The sequence below is a fragment of the Anser brachyrhynchus genome (assembly GCF_964034855.1).
Source record: "Anser brachyrhynchus genome assembly, chromosome: 2".
Lineage (NCBI taxonomy): Eukaryota > Metazoa > Chordata > Aves > Anseriformes > Anatidae > Anser > Anser brachyrhynchus.
The window spans coordinates 29008560-29035011 of record NC_137695.1 but is presented as its reverse complement, the minus strand read 5'-3'; the positions used below and the strand labels follow the sequence as shown (position 1 = coordinate 29035011).

Sequence of the window (26452 nt, the reverse complement as noted above, 5' to 3'; positions counted from 1 at the left end):
CAGGAAGTTGTTAGTAAGCATTAAAAAATCAGTGTACAGAAATTCAGTGCAGTTCCCCAAATCCTACTGCAAATTCGTACCCCAGTTCTCTTTCTCTAAAATAATTTACTCATTGCCTATCAGCAATACTGCTTGTTTAATAATCAGTTACTTCCCAAGTTTAATCAGTGATCTGTTAGTTGAAGTACCTGGAGGATATGGTGGGAAAAACAAAAAGGATGGGATTCATAAAGGGTAGTGGTTGTGCCCTGGGCTCCATTCACAGCTAGTGGAGATCTAGTCAATATAGTGAATAGAGTCTAAAGTGCAATTCTTCTCATCTGGAAGCAGCTGCCTAAAAGAAGTGAAATGAATCAAACCTTGAAAGTGCCCATTACTCTCCATGGACTTGAAAGGGAGCCGAGGGGGACTAACTTCCTTGTAAGCAGCCAGACATCAAACATTTGACTTGAACCCTATCCAATGCAACTAGCAGTACTTAAGAGGTGTGTAAAAGTACCTGTGAATTTGTTGCATTCATGGCTGTTCAGTTTGAAGGCTGGAAACGCACATTTGGACAGAAAATGCTTATTCCAGCAGACTTGGTGTTGCATATGTAATGTAAACCTCTCAGGTTCAGACCCACAATTACATTCCTTTCTGTTCTAGACCCAGAAGCTCAGCAGCAGTTTGGGGAGAAGAGGCAGAGAAAATGGCAAAGTGGACAAGAGGAGGATTATTTCATGTAGTTAAACGTATCCGAGTTACAGCTATAAGATTTCAGTAATACCTTATACCTAAGCTTGCTTAGCTAAGGTTGCTTAACATTATGGCTACTGTGAATTCTTAGCGGTGGAATTCTTAGGCATCTGGTGCTTCTCTTACCATGCAAAGGGGTTTAAAGTTATGAAATTATGAATTTCTGTTTGTGACTGCATTCCTAAAAGTCAAACATTATAATATTGAACCTTGGCTATCTACTTCAAGTGCCCCATGTCAAACTGTAAAACTTTTAAAAGAAAACATTTTTCTCACTTCATAAGTAGAAAAGGAAAGAAAAACAGACTTTTTAATGTAGAAATGTAATTTATATTAAACACTTTGGCACTTCTGGTTGTTTCCTCTGATCTGAAATTTACACCCTTTTCCTCCCTGTATTAAATGAGAGAGAAAGGGAAAAAATCCAAGTCCCTTGATTTTATGAAGCAAAGAAATAATGACAGGAAATGGGGATTTTTATTTGTTCTTTGGTGTGAATTGGCACAGGCATTATGATGAAGTTAAAATGCAGAGGTTAATTGAAAAATGTGATAAACAAAGCCCCTTGAAGGTCTCAGAATAATTTTGCCTGGCAGCACTGACAGCCTACTACCATCAAGCATTAAACCTACTCCTGCTGGAGATAAAAAAAGAAAAAGAAAAAGAAAAAAAAAGAGAGAAGAAGAAAAGAAAGAAAAAATCCCTAACGTTAATTGTCTTTCTGTTCCTTCCACCTCATTTCAGCCCAATTATAACTGGGAAAAGTCATTCTGTCTAATTTGCATTAATGCACCTCTATGGAAAAATAGCTTAGACAGAGAATTTGATTTTCTCTTTTTTTTTTCCTTTTTTTTTTTTTTTTCAGTTTATTATGGACATACTTAAAATAAAAAGAAACCCAACGGAGCAAATTTCTATGGAAAGCTCATGGATCTTGATTTTTTCTTCGGTTGTTTAGCTGACAGAGAAATTTTAAATATTTATCGTCAGGAAAATTCACATTTTCAGTAGACACTCTTTAATCACAGGACTGAAAATGTTGAAATACCTTCTAGAACTCTATGAGCGCTGGCTAACTCCCTGTCATTATTAAGGAAGTCGACAGTGTTCTGTAGGTTGTGATAAACTTAGCTCTTTCTCTGCACTTTGTGTTTTTCATAATAGCCTTCAGAAAAGCTGCATAAATCCCCACTTATGCTGCGTTTTGAAAATAAGTCCAATGCATGATCCTATTGTGCGTAGAGTTTAATGGTGTAAAAGAACTCAAAAGAGAGGCCATCACATTCATATGCAGTACCATGTTTCCACTCAGCATTTCAATTCACATTTAATAAACACATTAAAGGGGCTCACTTGTTGTTGGACCCATGTTACATCTAATTTCTTATTGAGATAGCGAAGAAAAACAGTGTGTTTTGCTCTAAATTGTCAGTCAGTGTATGAGCTCGGTCTGCCTCTTCTCAGTGCCATTTATATTAATAGGTATGATTATCCATGCAGGCCTTATTTTCAATGTACTGTGTTTATAGTCCCCATTTGTACATCTTGCTGGAGCTAACGTGTTCATAACGATGTGGAACAGCTGGCCACAGATTGCTGTTTCTCATTAAAAAGACATGTTTCTCGAGCTTTTGGGGATTGTTTAAACTAAACAATACATACTATTGACATTTTGCCCTTTTTGTTTTCCTTTAGGTCTTCACTTCAGTGGGATATCTGGGGTGCAGGATTCTAAAGTAACACCTGAAGGGCTTTTGAGAGATAGAACCAAGGACAAAGCCACTTTGGGTCTTTAAAGATCCCAGGGTACTCTTTGCAAGAAAAGTGTGGGAGTTATTATTGTCCTGGACAGATTTCAGCTTGTATAGCTGCATTGTATGCTATTTAATCATGTGTTTTGCAGCTAGGTAATCTCCCCTTGAAAGGCCGCTGTACTATGCTGTTGAACATATAATAGCCACTGTATTCTGCTCCAAGAATGGCTTCACCCCAGAGATGAATGGAGTAGCTCCTTCATAGTGTTTTCAACTCGGACAACATTAATAATCAGTATCTTACTAATTATACCAGAAGCTTGGTTTCTGTTTGTATTGATCAGCAATCACAGGAGGTCCACCTGAAGAACCATACTTTTGTTTTTGTTGGCTCAGAGTTTTTGGACTGTGAAGTAATAGTTTTAATGCTCTACTTAGTCTAAAATTGATCACTTTTTTTACTTTCTCACTCTGAAAGCAAGCAGATATAAACTTAAAAGCATATTCTTTGATCTGAAGGGTAAACATCATGTCAGTAATGGGAAATGCCATTAGAAGTAATGGCCAACTGGCAGAGATTATGGTGCTGTACCAAAAGACTACCTGAAGTCTTTTGCTGATTCAGAAGTCTGCAGCCAGCTTCTCATGTGCTGAGAGCTATATTTCTGCTGTAAATTTTGATTATGATTGCTTAATATTGGTTTATTTAATGGGAATGGGAAAAAGCAATCCAATTTATACAGAATTATGCTATTCTCATTTAGGAGCAAGGATATTAATATTAAGATAAACATGATAAGATAAAGGAAGAGAATATCATAAAGTTTTAAACATGTTATGATGAAATGTCTAAAATGTGTACTTTCCTTTATTCCACACACAGAAATATTGTCTCAGGCTTCACCCAAGTTCGTGCTGATTGGCATGTCTCTGTCAAGGGCACTAAAGCTGGATGTGGGGAGTCAATAGTCAGTAGCACTGCGATGCACCATATAGAAGTACATACTTCTGTGACTAAGCTGTAATGAAAGTGTTTTTTAGTAGTATTTTGTGTAGGAAAATACATATTTCCCAAGTACACATTTTAGAGATTGAATAATGAAAATATATGCTTGAAATACATTTCCAGCTATATTAAACTTGACATTTTGCATAAATTCTAGCTGTGCATGGGAACCAACCATGCAGTATGCTGAGTGCATTTTGAAATAGGTAAAGATTAACCAGTGTGCATGTACGAAAGAGAGAACATTTCCATATCCGTGCATAACTTAAGTGGGACTCAGTCACAGTGCCTGGGGACTGAAGTCACTGTCTGATGTAAGTATTATGGCAGCATCTACCCCAAAGAAAAATCAAAGAAATGAAAAGGAAAGCAAAAAAAGGGGTAGGAATCCTACTTGCAGCCTGTGTTGTTCAAAGCTTCAAGAACAGTTGTGGATTTAGCGAGAATTCTTCCTGATATTCGCTCTGCAGTAGTCACTTGTTTTCAGACTCTCCAGTGGTGTTATGATTTACACCCTCTGCAATATGCAAAAGTACATTCTGGATTATTACCATATAATAATACAATATAAGAATGTATTTAACTAGATGCCTAAAATTGTGATATATATTTATTTCCATGTAAATAAAGATACAAAGTTGTGCATTGTGTTTAAAGAGTAAGATTTAGCAAGTACCAAAATTTTTCATAAGGATTTGTACTCTTGTTATATATATATATATATATATATATATTTATGCATCTCATTTTGCTTTCATTTTGCTTTCAATTTGAATTTGGCCAACCCTGAAGTTCATAGCTATTGAGTTATTTTTCCTATTTTCCTGAAAACAAACAAACAAACAAAAACACACAACAAACAGATAGTTGGGTGGACATGTCATCATCTGAATAAATCTTTAGAATGTCATCAATAGAACACCCTTTAGAGATATGAAGGAAACTTTATGAATTCATTCGTTCTGAGAAGCAGTGACTGACTGCAGAGATTTATTTGCCAGAGTGATAGCAGACCAAGATTAATGGAGCAATGTATACATGGAACCTCACTGTCAGGACCAATTTTAGTTTCTTCCTTTCAAGGGTTCCAGAATGGTTAAGGAGCTTCATGCAAGCAAGCAGATATTTGGTGGGAGGGATCTTTGTCATGCCTTCCTGGAAGAAATGGGTTGAAGGTCCTGTACGTTAAAAGAACCACCATCACTTCATTTTGGCCTCTCATTCCGTGTACTTTGCAGTGGGAGGTGGTTGTGACATGCCAACTTCATGTTACTTTTGTGCCATTTCCTTTGCACCACACGTTGAAGACCATGCTGATTCTTTTGCCATGGGGAGAGATGTCAGTGGCATTTTTACTTGATTCAATCTGCTGCCAGAGAATTTAAAACTAAAAATGGGTCCTGAAGAAAGCCCCAGGAAGCAGCCAACCACCCGCGTAGCAGCTCATCACTACCCCTTCCTCTCCGCTCTACATCAGAACAGGGGTTTAAAAAGAAACAACAAAGCCAGAGCAGCAGAACGTGCTCCGCACAGGCACAGGTACACCCCAAACAGGCTGCGGCCCGTGGAGCAGGCACTTCCTGAAGGCACTGCAGCTCACACCAGAGCAGCAGGAAACTAGTCAGAAGAAAGGACCAGTGAAAGAAATGCGTAAGTAAGGAGAGGCCGAAGGAACCCACTACACCCTGACCCCAGCCTCCTGCACTGCTTGTCACCTCACAGAGATGACAGATGGTGGAGTTAACAAGGCAGGAGAAGATGAGCAAGCAGGGAGGAAAGAGGTGTCTGGAGGGAAGTTGAGCCATTGAAAGGGAGACGAAAGGTGTTTTCCCTAATTGTTTAAATATTTATTATGTTTGTTTCACAATACCCAAATTAGTAATTATATGTTTTAAATTAAGGTCCCCCAGACTTTTTTTTTTTTTTTTCCTGTGACAGTGATAGATTTTGACCCATGAGTTTTCTCATTCTTGTGCTTCCTAATTTCTCCCCTGTCCTGCTGGGGAAGGGGAATGAGTTCGTGGCTCTGTGGGTGCTTAGCTGCTAGGTGGGACCAACCCACAACAGTTCCAGAATCCAAAACTAGATTATGAATTTCTATAGTCTGTTATAGCAGAATGTGTTGGAGACAGTATGGAAAATCTTTAGCTCTTCATTTTCACTTGTTTGATGTAACTAGGAAGGTTTATTTATGTCATTAAAACATTACAAGTTCTCTATACGTACATGGATCTTAATACTTAGCTAGAACAGCACAGGGAGAAATTATTTTTCAGGTAGACTAATTCAGTTACATTAGTTCAGTTGCCAAGGAGGGATAAGATTTAGGTCTAAAACTCAAATCTTCTATATCATATACTCCTGAAATAGAATTTAGCTCCCCAAATATGCTTATATTATGTATATAGTTATTTTTGTAATTTTGAGTATTTTTTTTTGCTGTTTTGCCTTCTGTTGCAAATGACTTATTTGCTGATTCAGTAAGCGAGAACACACAACTCTGATTTTTTTTGTAGACTGAAGAATTTTGCCCTTTTTATACAGATCTGCAGGGAACCTTAAAAAAAATTTTGCCTTTTTTTTTTTTTGTGTGTGTGTGTGCATTGTTTTTAATAATGGCAGACTCAAGGCTCAGGGAGAGGAGATTTTTCTGGAATTGGAAAATGGTTTGCAAGTAGCTCTGCATTAAAATGTTTCAGTCATCTTTGTTTCCCTGACTTCTCTCATAATTTGGATTATCTGAATACAGATGGCTCAGACTTGCTCACAAGCATTCTAAATAAATAATTCCACAATAGGATCACATACTGTTTTTCTCTGTCTTTAACTTCTTTACAATTCTGTGTTCTTTCTTTTTCTTATATTGTCTTTTTCCTTATGTTCTCACCATTCAAAGTCCAACTCATGACACTGTAGCATTATTTACATAGTAGTCATTGAATAGGAAGGCAAGCTAAGAAAGCCTGCCCAAGAATCAATGAGTGTTAATAGTATACACTAATTTTTAATTGATGCATGCCTGTTGTGTTGATGCCCTTTTTGATAATCCTGTGTCTGTCTTTCAGGCTGTTAACTCAGAAAAATACTTTGGCATATCTATATGGTGACTGCAGACAGGCTTAGTTTCCCCTGTATGCTGACCTCTCGGGCTAGCCAAGATGGAGCCAACAGGCATGGTGGAAATACGTGGCCAATTTTTCACAATATTTGCCCTGTATCTAAAATGTTTAATTTTTTTTTTTTGTGTGTGTGTTTTTTTCCCCGCTATGAAATAGTCATAATAGTGTTATTTTTTTTGTAGGACAAACTAATTGCAAGACAAAATTGCCTCTCAATGGGAGATGTGAACTTTTTGGTGGTGAGCATTGTATTGCAAAACAGAAATAATCAATTACAATAAAATACTGATATTTTAGCAGTCTATGGCCCATTTGTCGGACAAGGACTTTTTGGACACAATGACAGAAATGACACAATGACAGAAAAATAAGAAAACAGTCAGAAGAGTTCTCCTCTTTATCTGTAACACAGAACTTAGAAATGTGCTTACAATGAAATCCAAGGTATGTACAAACAGAAGAAAAAATAACATGTACCTGGGAGTTACATTCTTATATTTGAACATGACTTTTTAAATAACTATCTGATCTTATTCATTCACTTAATTTTAAGCATGTGAGTCTCCTTGTCACTGTTAGAATTTTTCTTGAACTCATTAAGCATGTATACTTGATTATCTTGAATTCACTGAAGAATTTCCATTATGTAGGAGAATCTTAAAGTCTAATTTGGGAAACAAAACATTCTCATCATGTCATAAATATACGAACTTTAAAAGCGTATGGAGTACTGCCTATACATGTTCACTTTAGTTTCATGACAAATTAATTTTTCTATTATATCATTAATTTGTTTATGTTGAATTCTTGCTGGGGCAATGGGAGACATCAAGATATCTGTATTTGAAAGTTGGTCAAAAGAGGTGATGTTCAAACTGAACAGTGGGCAGTTACGACAGTTATGCATGGCAACCTCAGTCCAGGAACTGAAACAATTTCTATTACTGTGAGAAAAATCTCAAATAATTTTCTTCAGACAGGATCCTCCGTGAAGCTATTTTATTCGCGATTGCAATGGCGGGCGTCCTGTCAATTTGGAGTGCATTTTAGTAAACAAATCATAACCTTTTATTTCCTATTACCTGACGCCTGATCACCTCCCCTGTTTCCTCATTGGCTGAGTACTACAGGTTCACAAGCTACTCGATGCTCCTCTATACCATATATGTACAATTTTTCTTTTTTTTCAACCCTTTAATTTCTCCTTTCTTATGTTTTGAGAACTTGTGATCTTTGTTTTACTGTTCTCACACTGCGCATCCTGTTTTTCTCAAGCTTCTACCTTATTTTGGAACAGTGAGGCCTTCTACTGTCCACTTTTCTACTTAGCATTTCTCCTTATTATGACTACACAACTACCTTTGAATACAGAAAATTAGTTCTCTACTGCAAAAACACAACTTAGTTTCTCACATTACCATCAGCCAGGATGCCAGTCAGTTTGGCTATTTTGGCTAAAATGTCAGAACAATTTTTCTATCCAGGTCACTGTCTTCACAAAGCTATTTAATTAAATTGACAGGTTTTCAATATGCATTTTGGAAATTGAATGAGAGGTTTGGGATTATTTTATGAATTTCCAGTTGAAGCCATATAAATGTATAAACTAAAAAACAACAGCTACATAATATTAATTTTCAGCTGCTTGAAGAAACAATTTATAATTTGGGAGCTACATCAAATCTTTAGATTGTTCATTAATTTGGCATTCAAACTCCTGTAATCATCTTTTACCAGTAAATTTATTGTGTTGATTCTAATTTGCTTGCACAGACATTTGAGATCTCAGTTACTCTTAAAAACAAATACATTAAACAGTTTGGAAGTTAAGAGGCATTATTGTCATGAGCCAGTCAAGTCATTAAATCAACATCAAGTTACCAAGTAAGGTATGATATTTGTGATGATATTAAGGTGAGAAGGAAAGTAATGATAATCTGAACAGTGAATGTGTAAACAATTCATATTGTATTCACTGTACCTAGGAAACCAATACAATTTAAAGCGATCAGTGATAAAAACACACAGAAAAGCAATAATAATAAAAAAACTGAACGTACTTCAACTGGAGTAGAAAATGCTGAAAAAGAGATCCGCAAACAGAAAGACTCTAGTGCCCTATTCAGTGAAGACTGCATTCTTTTCCTTCAACTGAGTCCTCTAGAATAGTTCTAGATATTTAATGTAGTAATCTGTTCACAGATTCTTTACAAAGTTCCTTTCTACACAACAGGGAATTTGACAATTTTAAGTTGAAAGTGTGTAGATTAATGATAAGAAGAGTGGCCCCAGGAGACAGCTTTTTTAGTTTAATCTTTCTCTGCTACCAGTTTGCCCTTTTGTGGGTAGATCATGAGAGAATTTAATCCAGGGCATCAAGGCACTGAGTTTTTAAGAAGCAATAAGCTACTATTGATTTTATTAGACATTTGGGGTTCAAATGGTTGGGCCTGGGTATATCTAGTAAAACATACTTTATTGGAAGTGGCGGGCTCTTAGAATATTGCTGGAAATACTAACCATATGCTGGATGGAAATGGATTGGATTACAGTGTAATTATACAATGATATAGTTATATCCAGTTCAGAAGATAGAATTGCTTGGGAAATTTCTGACAGTGTTTCCTCTCATTCAAATTGACAATTTATTGAAAGCGTTTTTTATTAGAATCATAGAATATCCCGAGTTGGAAGGGACCCACAAGGATCATCGAGTCCAACTCCTGGCACCACACAGGTCTACCCAAAAATTCAGACCATGTGACTAAGTGCACAGTCCAAACGCTTCTTAGTGTTTTATTATATATTTTATTTTATTTTATTTTGTTTTGTTTTGTTTTGTTTTGTTTTATTTTATTTTATTTTATTACTTTATTTTGCTTTACTTTACTTTGCTTTACTTTACTTTATTTTGCTTTATTTTATTTTTTTTCCTTATTAACCTAACACAGTTTCAAAGCAATGTTCATGTAGGAGGTGCTTGTTAATCCTCTTGGAATTCTTTTCTTTCTCTCTTTCTTTCTCTCTTTCTTTCTCTCTTTCTTTCTCTCTTTCTTTCTTTCTTTCTTTCTCTCTCTCTCTCTCTCTCTTTCTCTTCCTTCCTTCCTTCCTTCCTTCCTTCCTTCCTTCCTTGTATGTGTGTACTTAATAAACAGTGTAGTTCAGGTCTCCATTTTTACAGAATACAGTAACCATTGGGTTGAGATTCTCTTTCTTTTGTTAGTTTAATGGTGTACATAAAGCAGATAAGTGACAAGATGTAAGGCATTCTGCAGAATAGTTGGGTTATAAGGCTACTCAGGTTCAATGCTGCTCTAATGTTCAGGAAAATGAATTCACAAATGAATGCCTTAACGGATATTAAGACAACCTGATCTTGTTTGCTGAAACTGTTTATGTGTCACAGTTAACGGAGCAAAGGTACAGTTACCCCAAATACATCTCAAAGATTCATCCCAAATGATAAAATCTTCATATTTACCTCTTTTTCTTCTGAAACTTACCCATGAATAGATTACATTTTCTGACCTAAACTGTACTCAGTTTTTCTCACAACTAATTTAGCCCGTTGAAGCCTTTTTGGACTTCTTTTACACAAATCTCCTTTTTTCCATCTTTGACAGTTTTCGGGCCTAGAAAAAAATCTTGAGATGACCTGCTCTATAGCAGCATACCTATACAGGAGAAATTTCCAGTGTTGTAATTACTAACATCACTGCAATCTCCCAGTGTAGATGTTTTTTACAGATGTGATGTGAGACTTCAGTTTCTGACTTAATCTTAAATGACATTGATATAATTACTGTATTGCAAAGTTCCCTAAAGCAAATGTCTTAAATTTGTCAGATCAGTTAGTGGTTCCTGTAGGTTGGAAAGACATCCTTGGGAAATGATGACTTGAAAAAAAATAAAGATTGCCAAGCCTTAATGGATGTTCTGGTGGTCCAGATCAGGGTGACAAAACAAATATTCTGATAACAGGTCTTCAACTAAAGTTGAAGGTAAAAGTAAATGTTCTGAAGTAATAATTTTGGAGTTAAGAGCCAGCTGATTCTGTAGGCTTTCACACTAAGATGGAGTGCTGCCTTTTTTTTTTTTTTAATAAAATCTGAATATTAGGTCCACAGTATTCAGAGCTCAAGGACTTGTCATTTGAAGTGGATTAGATTGATCTACCAAAAACAAACACATTTTTTTTTTTCTGACAAGGTGCTAATAAACCCTTCTGGCAGTCACAGAGTTCTTTTTTCAAGATCTCAGTGTCTTTTTTTTTTTTTTTTTTTGAAGTGATGAAATTTCAGAGAACTGTTATAAGGTTCTAATTGAATTTCACAGAAGTAGCCCTGGTGTGACCCAAAATAGAGAAAAACAAAACAATCCTCAAAGCTAGTCTGTGTGGAACCAACGATTAAAAACGCCAAATGGGAAAGAGAGGTCCAAGCTAGAAATAATCAGCGTGAGGCTTAATGAAGATTTTTGAGATAACTTAGAGTTGATAAAGCCTACAAGATGGTGGATGAAAAGATTCACAACAACAGAAAAGTGTTTATTAAAACACCTTTTAAGAAACCTTGGAAAATAACAAAAGCTGCCTTTAAAGGTTCCTATTAAAATAAAGCCTGGGTGATTTAGATAATTTTGCCACCTGCAGCTTTAACAGAACTTTTTGCTTAGCTCTTATTGCAAGGTTTAGTTCACTTTGAAGAACTTTAACAATCATTGTCATAAAGCATATTATGAAGTTGTTGAGTAAAGACCTACATAAATCCCATTTTCAATAACTTTAAACAGACCTGAAGTGAGGTAAGAAACTCTCCTGGATGTGTCAGGGTAACTTTTGAGTCTCAGACTAGCATTCTGATCATGCTAGATAAAAGATACGAAAGTTGACTTTGAAATTTCATAGGTTATATGCAGACTGTTCCTAGTTTTTGGAGACCTGTCATTTCAGTTCCTTGTCTTACAGCCCTTGGTACATTGTAAATCCATGATGGGGTGAGATCTGAACATAGGAGGGCTTCTTCTTCCCTCTCTCCTTTCTTGGGCAGATGAAGAGTCATCACGACCATGACTGTACTAGCTCAAATAGTAGATAAGAGACAGAAGTTCTTTGCCACACCTAGTAAAGGTTTTAACTTTGTACTGGAACAGGAAAAGATTTGCAAATAAGACAAAGTCAGTGCTGAAAGCTGGAATGATTATCTGTTATTGGAACAACGATGGTGTCTGGGAGTCACATCCCCTAGTCAGGCCTCTGTTTTACCAGGTGTTGGACAAAGGACAAAAAGCCAAAGCTGTGTATTTCCTTGTAACTAGTACAAAAGTCTTCAATTTCTTTGATGTTATTTCAATATATAGAAAATGCTTTATTGCCTTTCTTCATTTTGATTAACAAAGAGGATACAGTGTAAGACAAATTTCTTTGTGCCTAGCACTGACTGAAATATGAGGTATTACAAAGGATTAGCTGCCTGCAGAATTGAGTAATATGATTAATGTAGCCTGGGAAGACATGTAAACAAGGTGAGAGGCTATGTATGCTGGTTACCAGGTCATTTTTTGTTGAGCTGACAGGAGGTGAGCCAGTTTTGTGACTGAGTTGCAGGAACTACAGTAGGTACAGTGCTCACCAATGCATTCCACTTCTTCCAAGCATGGGCTGGCTTGTGTCCTGACAGTTCAGGACACGGCTAAAGAAGGTACATCACTGTATGCTGCTAAGTATGCCTAACAAAGTCAATGTTTATTAGTTATCATGTTGTACTTCAACTGTATAAGATGATTATATTAAACAATTATCAGCTTAAACTTTCCATCAGCCTCTGGTCAACTGCACATTTTTGGTACAGGTTTTCCAAATGTTATTCGGTCCTTGACTTAATGGTTCAGTAGCTGCAGCACCCAGCTTCTAGGTCTGCCTCTTAAATTAGCTGGAAATTCATACTGGTATAGAGATGGTGTCTTTCTGAGCTACGAAGGAGAGACTTATGTTCTCTTAATTCTTTATATATATTTTTTTCCTGTTCTTTTCTGACACTAGGCTGAGAAATTCAGTTCTCATCTGTTACATTCTCACATTGGTTGGGCCACAAAATATGGCTTGTTGATTTGAAAACTGATTTTGGATTTTGCTCTCAAGATTGCCAAAGGAAATAGCTCATGTATTCTGACCTTTATGACAGCCTGTGAAGCCTCTGCATTTGAGGGGATGCATGAGAAAAGCTAAGGTGACGAGTTGGCACAGGAATGGATTTTCACTCTGGAAAATAAGCTTTGTATGTGAGAAAGCAGAAAATGTTTGTTTTTGAGCAGAGAATGCTTGTTCATTTGCTTTTTGTGCTTCTGTTGGGCTTCAGTCTAATTATTTTGTCAAGGTCAGCTAGAGCCTAAACCTTAGTCTTAATGCTTGGTAGGCTGACATAAACAAAACAAATACTGATACTATTTTCTTAATGCTGTTTCAAAAACCACTATTCTCTCAAGCTTTGTCCTGTCTCAAAGTTTTCTACTTCAGCAGCCACAGACTATCACTACTCTTCCCCCAGTTGTGCAGCATCAGTGAAACTAAATCGCTGGCTGGACAAACGATATTGGTGAGTATTTTAAATATTTAACTATTTCACTACATTTTGCATTGGTTTTATAGAAGCCCTATACGTTTTTTGAAGTCAAATGTAGTATGCTGTGCATATGTGTGTGTGTTTTAGATGCCAGAAATATAAATCACAATCCAAAACTACTGAGTTGAGATACATAAATATTGCGGGTATAGCTATGCTTCCATTACGCACACTGTAAAGCTAGAAGCCTTCCTTAGCGATTTGGTTGTCATATAACAAAACCAAGAAAATCAATCTGATTTGAATTAATTAATGAAATAATAAATTAATTTAAATACTTTCTGACATCAAAGAAGTATGACAATTGAAAGCTAATTCTCTATACATCTTGTTTCGTGTCAGTTAGAGACCCACATTTCATTGCTAATAATATATTAATTTTATATGTATTGTTGATGCAATTTTGAGGATATTATGATAGCAGCTGAATTTTCTTGTGAATGGATCAAATCATAAAAAGGATCCTTGTAGCAGTCATTTGATTCTTACTGTACAATAAATGCCTGTTAACTGAAGTACAAATTAAATACTTATTTGCAACACATAATACAAAGCACTAAGTACAAAAAAAAAAAATGGGCTGCATTATGGACTCACAATGTGGGACTGAAAATAGGCAGCTTCAGAGCCTGTTAAATATACTTAGCAGCCTGCTAAAATATGACATGGGAAACAGTTTACACTTGAGCAATTATCTGATAAGAGCCAGTGCTCACAGTGAACCTATTGCAGTATGTGTACATAGATAGTGTATATATACTTGAGCACATGTAAAGACCCACACAAGGGCACAGTATATGTCTGCTTCTTTATGTACATAATAAAACAGAAGTTAATAATATGGATGAAAACTCAGTAAGTATATAAACAATAAAGATGGTAGATAATAGAGGATATTAATAAAGAGTGTTCTAGTCTTCCGTTATGGTTGATGTATATTTTCTGTAAAGTCAGTGGAAGAATATTGAAACACAGCTGAAGTAATACAGAGGTGAATTAAGTTCTAAAGCATTGTTGATGATTGGGATTTATTGCTCCTCATTCATTTTATACAAATAAACAAAACAGACATTTAATATTATATAGTCAGCTTGCTTAGTCTGTCTTTTCAGATTCAAAGAATATTTCCTGTTCCCTTGGTACACTGTGAGAGGGGGTGTATGGCTTCTTTTTGAGAAGTGCTGGAAATGTTGTGAAAAGCGTATCTGCAGTGATTATTCATCAGGTAGTAAGAGCCTATATAGATGAGGGTGTTGAATGAAAGCTCTTCTAAGTCCCCTTAGATTACATGAGCTACCATTTAAAGAATGCTTCCAAAGTAGACTGACATCTTTGATTATCCAGCCTTTTGAGTCAGGCCAAATTCTCAGCTGGCATAAATCAGCATAGCCCCCCTGAAATACACAGTGCAGTGCTGACTTTAAGTAGCTGTAGCTCTGTCCCTGCCAGATCCATAGTTTTCTGCTCTATATTTATTTATTTATTTATTTTTGTTCTAGCTGCTAAATTAAGAAAAAAGAAAAACCTGTATTTTTGTTGCCCTATTTCTCTGTATCCAAATAAATGAAAATCAGATCTTGCAAGGGAAGGTAGGTAGTAGTAAATAGAGGTGGTGCTACCCACTGTACTGCTACAATATTTAATATATTGCATTGAAATGGTGCAAATGATATTCACTGATTATTTGTTAAGAAATAATCAGAGGTATTTAGAATGGGTGATTATAGTTTGGAGGAGATAACAGCCTTTTATAAAAATTAGACCAGGTGATCTGATTGTTTTAGCTGCCAAAAACCCTCAGGGAAGTCCTTTCACTCCATCTGTGCAGCCAGAAAGATGAGAATTGGCATGGGAGCTGTTACTCTGGCTCAACATCACTGAGACAAACCTCTCGTGACTATTCAGGAAGGTCTGAGAGTAACCTGGATGGGAAACTGTTTTCTCTTCCCAGTTATAACTTAAAGACGTAAAGAAATGTTGTCACACTTGGATGGTAATTTTAAAATCTGTAAATATCAAACTATGAATAAAATTGTAGGAGCCTGCTGACCAAAGCTAAAGCAATGGCCCTAATTTATTTCTGTGTGAGTACAAACATATCAATCTAGAACCGACAGTAGTGGTAGATATTAATGACCAACACATTTCTCTTCCAAGTTAAATAACTCATTTTCGTTAAATGCCCAAAGCTTAAAAAAACAAAGCAAGACAAAGAGACCTTTCATTATTACTGTTAAAATCAGTATTTCCTCTGCCTCCATTTAGTACTGGGATGTAGGAGGACATGAGTCTGAAACAGGCAGGATGCAGGCCAATGACCAGGGCTCTGTTAGGTATTTAGAGGTTCCTAGATACTCCAGGTACTTCAGATAAGGAATTTGTTTGTTCCACATTTTATATCTGGGAAAATCTAGATATTTCATGTTTATTAAGGGCTGACTCGATACAGAAAATCTGGTGGAGTGGCTATTAAAACATTGTGTTTGTTTGAGAATAATAATTCATCTGCTTTCCAAAACGAAAAGAAAATTTAACCAGAAAATGCTGCTTTAAGACATAAAACTTGCTAGCTGTATGTGTGATGTTTGTTTTCAATGATAGCCTGTATTCTGTTTTTGGAATGCATCAAGGGAAATTCTTGACTTAGACTTTATCTTCAGATACAAATTGTCCATCTGCAGGTTGTACTTGATCTCAGAGACTGCATATGTCCTACCCACACTTTTGCTCTTTCCTGACCTAAATAAAGTTGCCACCTTATTGTCTAGGAAAATGTGCATAGCAAATAATATTTAGTCTTCCCTGTTTTAGGCATATGCATTGTCATCATTCTTTTGAAATCTCTAATTCAATGCCATGCACTATTTCCTGGGTGAATGCTGTAATAGTTCTGTCTTTATTTGCATTTGTATAAGCATCTTTTCACACTGTGAAAAAGTTATCTGGAAGGAAGAGAATAAGACAGCATGTTTTCTTTGCCTTTTCTGATTTGGGGAAAAAATGAGCCATTTTGATTCTAAGGGCAGAGAAAGAAAGCACAGTTTGGGTATCAGTTGCAGGTTTAACAGCTGCTAATCTCACCCATGAGGTTATCAGCTGCTGGGTGATCCTATTTAAATCACCTTTGATACTGCAGCAGGCCTAGTGAAGCATGCACTGTTTCTAGCATTGCCTGTGAGAATGAATATTATTCACAGCTATCAAATTCATGCTAAAACAATATAGCTCTTTTCAGGCAAGTATATTTCCTTATTTCTGAAAAGGATTTATCTTTATGTTTCGACAGTGGAAACAACTAAGTCCAGAAGTGTGTTAATTTCTAAAGGTTGAATGTCATAATCCTTGCTCATGGGAGTGATCCATATTTGAATGCTTCAACAGTTTCACTCTGAGTACAATTACCTGAGTTAAATAAGGAGAATCAGTCCTTCAATAAACGAGCAAGTAACTGAAACATAAGCAATAATGGCTTTAAAGTTTGAAGTACATTTTGTTCACAGTTGAAATTTTCAGAGGCTGAAAAAATAGAGCTTAGAAACCTACCTGTTAATTTAGATCTATTTGTAAAAAACACCCATTGCAAGAGGATTTTTACAGCTAGTTAAAATATCATGATATTGCCTTATATAGCTCATAAATGCCATGTGAATTCTATGCATCTGATCTCAGGTTTCCCCCATGAAAACCATGGAGTAAGCAGAGCTACCATCCCTGCAGCAGTGGTCACCAGCAGGATAAAAGGAATGCTGCCAGAGGGCCGTTGAGAAAAGGGAAAATAAGAGTGCAGTTCTCTCCTATCACAATGAAAGCTTGTGACAAGAATTTGTACCTTGTAAAGTATAATAAAAAATAACAATATATAATCAATTATGTGTATTTTTAAAAGTCTCCAAACACGTTATTCCCTGTCTTGTTTCGGCATTTATTATTCATTTACTGTTAAAATTTTATCTACACAGGTCATATTTAATGAAAAAAATTACAACGTAGCATAACATTTTTGAAAAGCAAATGAAAGTTGTAGCTCTAGCTTCATGCTAAATGATGACTTTGGGGAAAAGTACAAAACATTAAGTAAAATATTAAGTACTGACATTTAAAATTTTTTCTTAAAGTGGAATTTCCAGGAACATTTCACTTCAAACATAAATTATACCCTTCATTTTTCCTTTGAAATTTTATTTTTATGCTTAAATTCAAATAAAAGTATTTAAGCTACTCATAAAATACATTTCAAATTATTATTTTTTTTAAAGCTATTGCAATTTCAGAGTGCTAATGGTGTCAGAAAGCTTTATTCTCTGTAGAGATAGAAATTTGTTAGAAATTTAACCTCTCATGGATGTTTTTATTTCATCAGCATTGCCCATCACAAATTGAAATGAATTAAAACATAACAAAATAGAACAGAACAAAACAAACCCAATCCACACCTGGCCAGTCCTGTTCGAGTTACCTAGGAGTTTATGTTGATCTGAAGGCGAAAGGAGATGTGATGTAAATCAAAGTAGTCTAGAAATTTGATGCCTCTAAATGTCATCCTGCTAGTAACAAATCAGTCAGTTGCAGTGATAAGTTTAAATGATAAGCTTCAAAGTTAAATTTGAATGAGAAGTGCTTAGGTCCGTTGGACAAAGGAGATGAAAAGCTGCCCAGTTTGACTATTGAAACTGAAAAGCAGTATGACCTTGCCCACACTGTCAAAATATGACTTCATTGAATCCCATCTTCTAGCTAGGTTTTGTTTCACCAAGAGAGATGATGGAAAAATTTTCATCTCCTATATTTCTGGAACATTTGCTTCTCTGACAACTATAGAAAATGAATGTATTGCCTAAAAATCCCTGTGCTCAGAAGCAGTCACATCTCATTTCACTCTTCTTTACTCTTTTTCATTTACAGATGTAGACAAACATTTTTTTATTTTTATATATTTTTATTTTTTATTTTATTTTTTTTTGTTCAGGATGCTTGGATGCTTACTTTTGCATTTTAGGAATTTAGAGAGTGTTTGTGTTAGCCTGAGTTGGGAGAATAAATCGTTGTCTTTCCCACTTTATACCCCTACCAAACATTTTCATAAAAACATGAAAAACCCTTGGCATTTAACCTTTGTGTTTTTATCAGTCCCATACACTGACATACAATGTACCTGCCTTTATTTGACTAAAGGAAAACTAAAATGTGTTACCATGTTTAGTTTGTTACAGCTAATAACACAGTTTTTTTATGAAAGCCACATAGGAAAGAGTAATTAAGAATGCTAAGATTGCTGGTTAGAAAGTCAAGAGTTAAGAAGTACCAGATTTAAGGTAACTTTGTCAGGTGCAGCTTTTTAAAGTTTTTTTTTTTTTTGTTCTGTGATTTTACAGGCTTTGTCCCCAGAGTCCCCTGGTGGGTTCAGTATATAGGCTAATTCTAACCTGGGGCAGGGACCATTATTGCACTTCACAGCTGCCTGCAACTATAGCATTGCATAGAGTCAGTAGATGTACTAGTATGTACTTACATACTATGAGCCATCAAAAGCTTTTCTATACCTTGGAAAGAAATGCCAGGCTCAGTCTGATTGGGAGACAGCAGCTTTCAGGCTTATTTTGGGCTGCTTCTGCATGCCACATTAGATCTCTGATACTCCATGCCCTGTTACGTATTCTCTGACACTACTTATAATACATCTGAAAACTCCAACCCTAGCTCACTCCACTAGGTAACTCCATACACTCCTACCTTTCTCAGGCCAGATTTCATCCCTTACCTTTTTATCTTTTTGCCCCTTTTCCCCACCTCAACAAGATGAGACCTGAAGGTCACTGTAAGGGTAGATATTATTTTTCTTCTGTGTTGCCAGCAGTTAGTGTGAGGTCTCTCTCTAGACATTTTTCTTACATAGAAGATCTTCGATGAACACAGAAATAATTCACTGAACACAGAAATAATTTCTTCATGGGCACTTTTATGATGCTTACTATCCCAACACAGGATTGCTGCACAAACAGCAGTGGATTTGTTTTCATACCTTACACCTAACAAAAGGAAATGTCATTTTGTTGAATAATTTTTGGTGCCCAAATTGAGATGGTTGGTCCTTTTTTTTTTCTTTTTTTTTTTTTTTTCCAGAATACGTGTAAATAATGCACCTAATGCAGGTCTTGGCAAGGCAGGAGAAGAAATGAGCTGAAAACTGGATGTGGGACCTGAAATAGACATCTCACCAGAAGGCAGTACCAAGACGGTATGCACAGGGCTCAGATCAGAATCTCTCCTGCAAAGCCATCATGCTAGCCTTTATGCTGCCTTGTGATACAGCATTATTAGATGGTAACAATATATTTTGACTATGCTTACATTTCCAAATGCTTAGCACTTCTGCTCCTGTGCATTTTCTGCACAAAGATTCTTATATTTGGGAGGTGAGGGGGTGGGGTAAAGAGGTTACTAGGTGGCTCCTATAACTTTTGGAAAGGGGAAGAGTATTGCATGATTAGCGTCTCCTCTAACTAATGTTCACAGACATGTTGTGCCTAGTATAATATAATAATAATAATAATAACTTAGAGTCCACAAATGCTTAATAGGAAGGGGGGCTGTGAGAAATTGTAGAAAAGAAATTCTGAACTCATTTTATTAACTTGAAATGTTGCTTGATTGAACTGTTTGAGTCTCCTATTATGTTAAATTCCTTTCCTTCTCAGAAGAGACAAATAGCAGATTAGGTATTTGTTTTAGTCATTCAGTCTACATTGACCGATTGTTAAGCACTGAAACCAAAGACATTCCTTTGTGAGGTCATACTGATGTTAAAAAAGAAAAAGAAAAGACTAGAAAAGTGTTCTGAATCATCTTTAAATATACACACATGTATATTTACTCATGCACAAATATATATGTATATATTCAAATGGTGTGTGACGATCTTCACCAGATTTGTGTGAACTTGACTGAGCTATTGCACCTATAGCTTAGTCTGAGGTGAGGACTGCCATTTGATTTTAGTATTCCTAAAGCATTCCTAAAATCGATGCCAGACCTATGTATAGTATATAAATGAACTATGAAAGGAAGTATTTTTAGTATTCAAGTCTTTTTGTTTATGTTAGTTGTTTGGGATGATCCCATGTGTGGGCCACTACACAACACACATGCTGATTTTTACTAGTGTTTCCCTTCCTTTCTAACTTCTTACTCTTTGTTTGGGATTACTTTTTCATTTGTGTAGTGTCTTCTAGTTGAAGTCTAAGGACTCTGGTAAAATAAATATTTAAGTAAAATATGCAAGTTGACAACAACCTATGATGCACCAGGAAGCCTCAAAAAAGTGTGAGAGGGATAAGGAGTAGACATTTAGTTTCCTGACTCATCCAACTTTCAAAACGTTCTGATGGAATAGAAGCTAGAAGTGCCATAAAACTGACGATAAATTCATAGAAATAATGTATTTCATGATAATAAACTCACATTTCCATGTTCTTTTGGTACTTTTGTCTTAGGTAGGTTCCTGTTAGTGAGCTTGCTGTCATCTGCTTCCATCTAATGAAAAAGGAATTGCTTGATGTAGAATTCTGACACATTTGTGTTCAGAGTATAAATTCATTTTGATTTACTTTTAATTGTGAGACAGTGATAAATTACTGTACAATTATCACATTTAAAATGGCAAGCTGAAGCAATGACAAGTCTTTTTAGATTTTTCGTTCCACTTCTACTAATAAGTGAACATGCAATGGTTCATAAATACTGCTTCATTTTGTCACTGTCACAACACTGTTTGTAACTCTGGTCTTTCTACTTTCTGGATAGTTTCCTCATTCCTTTTTCCCCTGAACTGGATTTTTTTTATATCTTTCATATTTGTTTTTTGTCTGTACTTGGGAAATCTAACCTGAGTTATTTCAACCAGACTAAGCCCTTCTGCATATTTGTTCAGAAAGCTGAACATTGTTAACTTGTTGCTGAATAAAATCATTTCAAATTTCTAACTTTATTTCCATAGCTGTGCTGAGTGTCTTCAAATTCCAAGCTTTTAGACTGGGCCTTGTAATTTAGCTCAACTGAATTACATTTTATTTTACTGTATGAAATAGATACACTGCTCAAACCATCTGGCCTAGGATCTAGGTGTAAACAGATAAAAGCGAAGCTTAAAAAAGCTTCAATGTAAAACTTTCAACTTCTACAACTTCCTGAGGTGACGATGTCTATAACCTCAACCAACGCTGAGTGAAGACTGATATTTTTGTGTTCCATTCCAAACTCCTGCTGTTGCTTTCATGCTTGTACTTAACTGAGAACTGTATTTAGGAATTCAAAAAAAGGTAAAAACACAGGTAAAAATATGGCTGAATAAAATGTACTCAATGTAAACTAAAAGATCAGGCTGTGCACAATACAGCTAGGCTCTTCTAAAATATATTTTTAGATGAGGTTATAGTGGACGTGCTTCCTTCTTTTGCCCTTTAAATAAGATGACTAGTCCTTAAATGTACCTGTTCAGAAATTAGGAAACAGACTCCCAATCCTATTGGTTTGAAATCCTGAGCTGTAATCTGCTAGGAGATAATCAGACTGTTGCTGGAGTGAGATACTAGTTAATTGCCATTTTTTTCCTGAAGCATTACCAATGTCTAGAGAGAGAGAGGATTGTAATTCTGTAGTTTGGGGACTCATCTGGAAAGAAGCACTCCAACCTCTGTTTGCAGGACTTTTCATCCACACTATGACTATTACTAGAAAATATATAAGCAGAATTGAAGTTTTTAAAGAACAAGAAAACTAGGCATAAGTCTGTTTTACTTAAATACATAACTTTCTCTCAGATTTAATTTCTTCATATTTACTTAGCTTGTTTTCCCAACAATTAACAGCTGACCCTAACGGTGTTCCTTTAAAATGGTCCACAGTCCTTTCAGCTTATCCTGGAGACACCTTTTCTTGATCTGCCAGTCCTTAACAGTTTGCTGCTAGGCAATTCTTATTTTGGTGAAATCTAGAAAGCCTTATTAAATGTAGAATTATCACAATCTTGTTAAATATATGCGGTATTTATTTACACATTTATAATTAATTGGAGTGTGCATATATGTGTAAATAGTTATTACAAATTTATAACTTCTGTTCCAAGTCCAGCGCACTTCTCTAAAACAGAAACATATGGGAAGTCTTGGCCTTGTGGCTGCTAAGCGTTTGTTGTAAGCACTCAATGCATCCAAAGAGAGAAGTTGTGAAGTCATGGGAAAGACTCCTGTTGGCAATCAACTTTTCTTGCTGATTTCTAAAGTCCATTGGTGGAACAAGTCATCTGTACTTGAAAAGTGTCCAACACTTGTAGAATTAAACCTGTAGTATAAACAATAGGACATGAAACAGTAGACACTAAAAGACACAGTCAAGTTCATGTATGTTATTGGAAAAAAAACACTTCCAGCACTTTCATCTTCACACAAACTGTACTTCTGTTATTGGAGTTCTGACTCCCACAGAGAATGAGAAACACCTGCTCATGATGATAATCTAAGCATAAATAAGAAAAGATTGCTATGCCTATGGGAGATGTGATAAACTTTCTTGAACAGTTTCCCTCTCCCACAGGAAGTGTCATAAAATCTCTAATATAGTCTAAAGAAATCACCAGCCTCTGAGTTTCATATTCAAGGTTATGCCTCATTTACTCAGCAATGTGGAAGGCTGTCAAATTATTTTTATGCTGATTGCACTCACTCTGTATTATAATACTTTTATATTAAGAATCCTCTCTTTAAATGTTTGGAGTAACTGAAGTGATGTTAAAATATATGCATATATATTTTAATAAAAGAATTCGTGATTTGTATAAGACTTTCAAGACATGCTGGATGCTTGTTTAAAACATGCTGAGGGAACATAAGCTGCTGTTTGTATCAATTAACAGCTATGTGAAAAAGTTGATTAACCAAGAGTTTTTTTACTGGTCAAAGAGAAAAGAACATCAAAAATCTGTGTTGCTCTTAGAGAATAACTGCTGAAATGTCTACCATTTTTTTTTTAATCTAAGCACTGTTTAATAAAATGATTTAATTAAGTTAATTGGTTGAGAATATAAAGATAATTAATAATTAATGTAAAACATCTGCAACCATTTCCTGTCTAGTGAAAACCTATGAATAATTTTTGCTCTCATTTTTGTTGTCTGGAAAGCTTTTACTAAAGTCAGTGGAGTTACAATAGTATAAAATCAGTCTGAGAAGAATGTCAGGCCTCTTTAGTTCAGAACAAATTAAAATCCAAATCAAGCACTAGTTCCATAACCCATGGTTTTTTGAATGTTTGGGATCAGTTATAAGGATTTAATTCATAATCTATACAATACTGAATGAATAATCGTATTAAATCACTGACTAAATAGAGAAAGACTATTAATTTATTTCCATCTTGGAGGCCTGAAAACTAAGGCTTCAGACATCTGAGGAAATAAAATCCTAAGAATGAGTAACAGCTGGATGAAGCATAGTAATTATATAATGTACTCTGGCTGTTATCACTAAGGCATCTGTTTTGGGAGGTGAAATATGGAGAAGTTACAATGAACCTCCGATTAGTGAATAATTTTAATGAGAAAATGAGTCAAAAGTAAAGGCAGTAAGTGCTTGAGAAGAAACCAACCCAAAATAAAAATTAAAAAGAGCGAATGAGGAATACTTAGAGATGAGTTCTTGGATATTTTGTGAATCTGAAAACAGCATGAGTGATTAACTGTGGAAACCGAACCTTATGACTACAGTGAGGGAGATATATCTCTTCTAAATTACATGTCTGAAACTCAGAAGTCTAGTACTGAACTACTTGCCCTAGGCTCTTTCTATAGTCAGTAGAGAAATCTAGGCATCTCTGGAGGGTGATTCATCTCTGACTAACACAGGAATCTGAGATAGGTCAAATGAATTGGCCTCTAGAGGTGCCTGTTTCTCTCCAGTTCAGACTTAGATGTCTAACTTTTAAATGTCTAAAGCTAGGTGCGATGAATCCGACTTCAAATCATCTTGATCTTACATTGTTTGTCCACTGAACGGTTGAACAAATACTAGTAACAGGAAATCTCTAAGGCATACCGTAATAGAGGTACCCTATGCTGACCAAGAATCGAAGAATAATGCATTCAATTGACTCTGCAATTACTGCTTTTAGCTAATGTTTTAGTGTGGGACTTGGCCAGATCTCTGTGACTTGTAAAACCTTTTATGTATCACTCAGGAGAAGGCATCTGAATGAAATATGCCCTTCTTGATGCCCATTAAACAATGTGAATTCCTGGGTTAGCGCTAAATAGGCTGTGCTCATCTTGCTTGATATATGAGTGTGATGACATTGCCATTTGCAGTGTTATGTCATTAACTAAAACAGACAGTCTGGATTTTCTTTTCTGAATATTTCTAATTCTTCATTTTGTGTAGAGAGAGGCTGTAGAAATCATATTTCCAGGTTGTTCCTTTGTAATTTTTGCCTCCTCTTCTGGAAAGGGAAAGCACACTCCTGTAGGTAAGGCAACCAAGATGAGGATTTAATCTTTTTCACTATAGTCAAAGTGTGAGGCTTATGATTAGTGTGTTCGTCCCTCTGGTCTTACTGTGTTTACTCAGAAAGTAAGTTCTGTAGTAAAGACTGTGTAATAGTAGATGTGTGCAAGACATGAGTCCCAAGTTTGGTGGGAACCTTTACTGTAATACAAACTATATTTCATATTAGTTAAGATTACATTCCCAGGACATAACAGGCATCCTTTGCCCACAAAAATAGACCCACACTGATTCTTTGGTTACTTTCATAACTTTACATGGTTTTATTTTCTAGCACACAACCTGCCTTAGAATTTCCTTTCATTATTCACTATTTTACTTGTGGTTAATCTTATACAAAAATATCCTTTTTTCCTTCATTGTCCCAGAGCGTAGAACCAAAACTCTTCATGAGACTGCAACACATAACGAACACAGAGATTTCTTTCTATTGTTTTTCCAGCATCCTGAAGGTTCATTTTGATGACCACAACATGTCTGATTTTAACCCAAAGTCAAAATCCAAAAGTGGGTTTTAAAAGTTATTATCTTCTGATTTTTTTCTTAGAAATGTATATATATTTAGGTTTTCCGCAAACATCAGCATAATAGATGAAATGACAAGATTAATTTAGAAAAATGGTTGGTAGAATAGTTCCACTGAAGAAAAATATGCTGTTAGTAATTTTTAGTAAACTTTTTGGAATTTTATTTAGAAATGGTTAAGCACATTGTATCTTGAATGTGCATATCAAATTAAATATAATTATATTGTATACGTAAATTAATTAAACAGTTGGGAAATCGAATTTAGTAATGGATCACTGGCTCTAAACTACAGCATTCTACCTTGGGCTAAATTAAAAACTAACCACTTGGTGTTTTGACATCTCATTAGCAAAACTGCCTTTACCACACACTAGTCTATCTGAGTGATAGAAAAGAATGCATGCAAAAAGTGTGTGTAAAGGACTTGCTGGAAATAGAATAGATCTAATTTGAAAGGAAAATATTAGTGGAAATGATGGTTGGATTTATAATTATTGGATGGGAAAAATAAAGAAAATCTTGTATTTTCATATTATTTCTGAGAAATATTGATGGCATATGCATTTCTTGAATATGGAATTCCACTGGAAGTTCTTAGTATTGCAATGTGGAAAAAGAAATAGAAGAAGGAAAATTTGAATGAAGAATAATAAGTAGGTACTTTGTTCAGTTTGCTTCTTTCTGCCATTAGACAAAAGACAAAAAGAGTTAGAGATAAAGAATAAAACCTATCATTGCTATTTGCTAGCTTATTGGTTTAATAAATGCCAAGCATTGTTTACCTTTCGGGAAATCCACATAATGCACAGAGAGGGAATTTGAAAGGAATTGTATACGTGATATGAAAGAATAAGGATGAGAACAGTACAATGAAAACCATTTGCACGAGCTGCAGCTGCAGATTCTTGGTTTTTCTAAGAATCGGCCTTTAATTTCTGCGCTGTTTTGTACTGTTTGCCCCTACAATTTGGCTTCACCCTTTAAAAGCATTTAGAGTTATATGTAACAATGTCTTACATCAAATCTGAGTTGCTTTTGTTGCCAAGTCTGGTAGACTGTGCACCATCTTTATCCTCGGGGACTACTCAGTTTATTCTAACCGAGCTGATCACATTGTCCTTTTCGACGTTGCCTGTTC

General features: G+C 35.5%; 1 long non-coding RNA gene across 2 annotated transcripts in view; it reads left to right on the top strand.

Annotated features, from left to right (window-relative positions):
• LOC308189695 overlaps positions 1 to 19347 on the top strand; it is a 29522-nt gene extending 10175 nt beyond the window's left edge. The window contains exons 1-3 of one of the 2 annotated variants that reach the window (XR_013946516.1): positions 5254 to 13210; positions 14737 to 16472; positions 16907 to 19347. This is a non-coding gene — a long non-coding RNA (uncharacterized lncRNA). Of the gene's footprint in view, positions 1 to 5253; positions 16473 to 16906 lie in introns of those variants that run through there. The other variant, XR_013946515.1, reaches the window with a different exon arrangement.
• The last annotated feature ends 7105 nt before the right edge of the window (positions 19348 to 26452 follow it).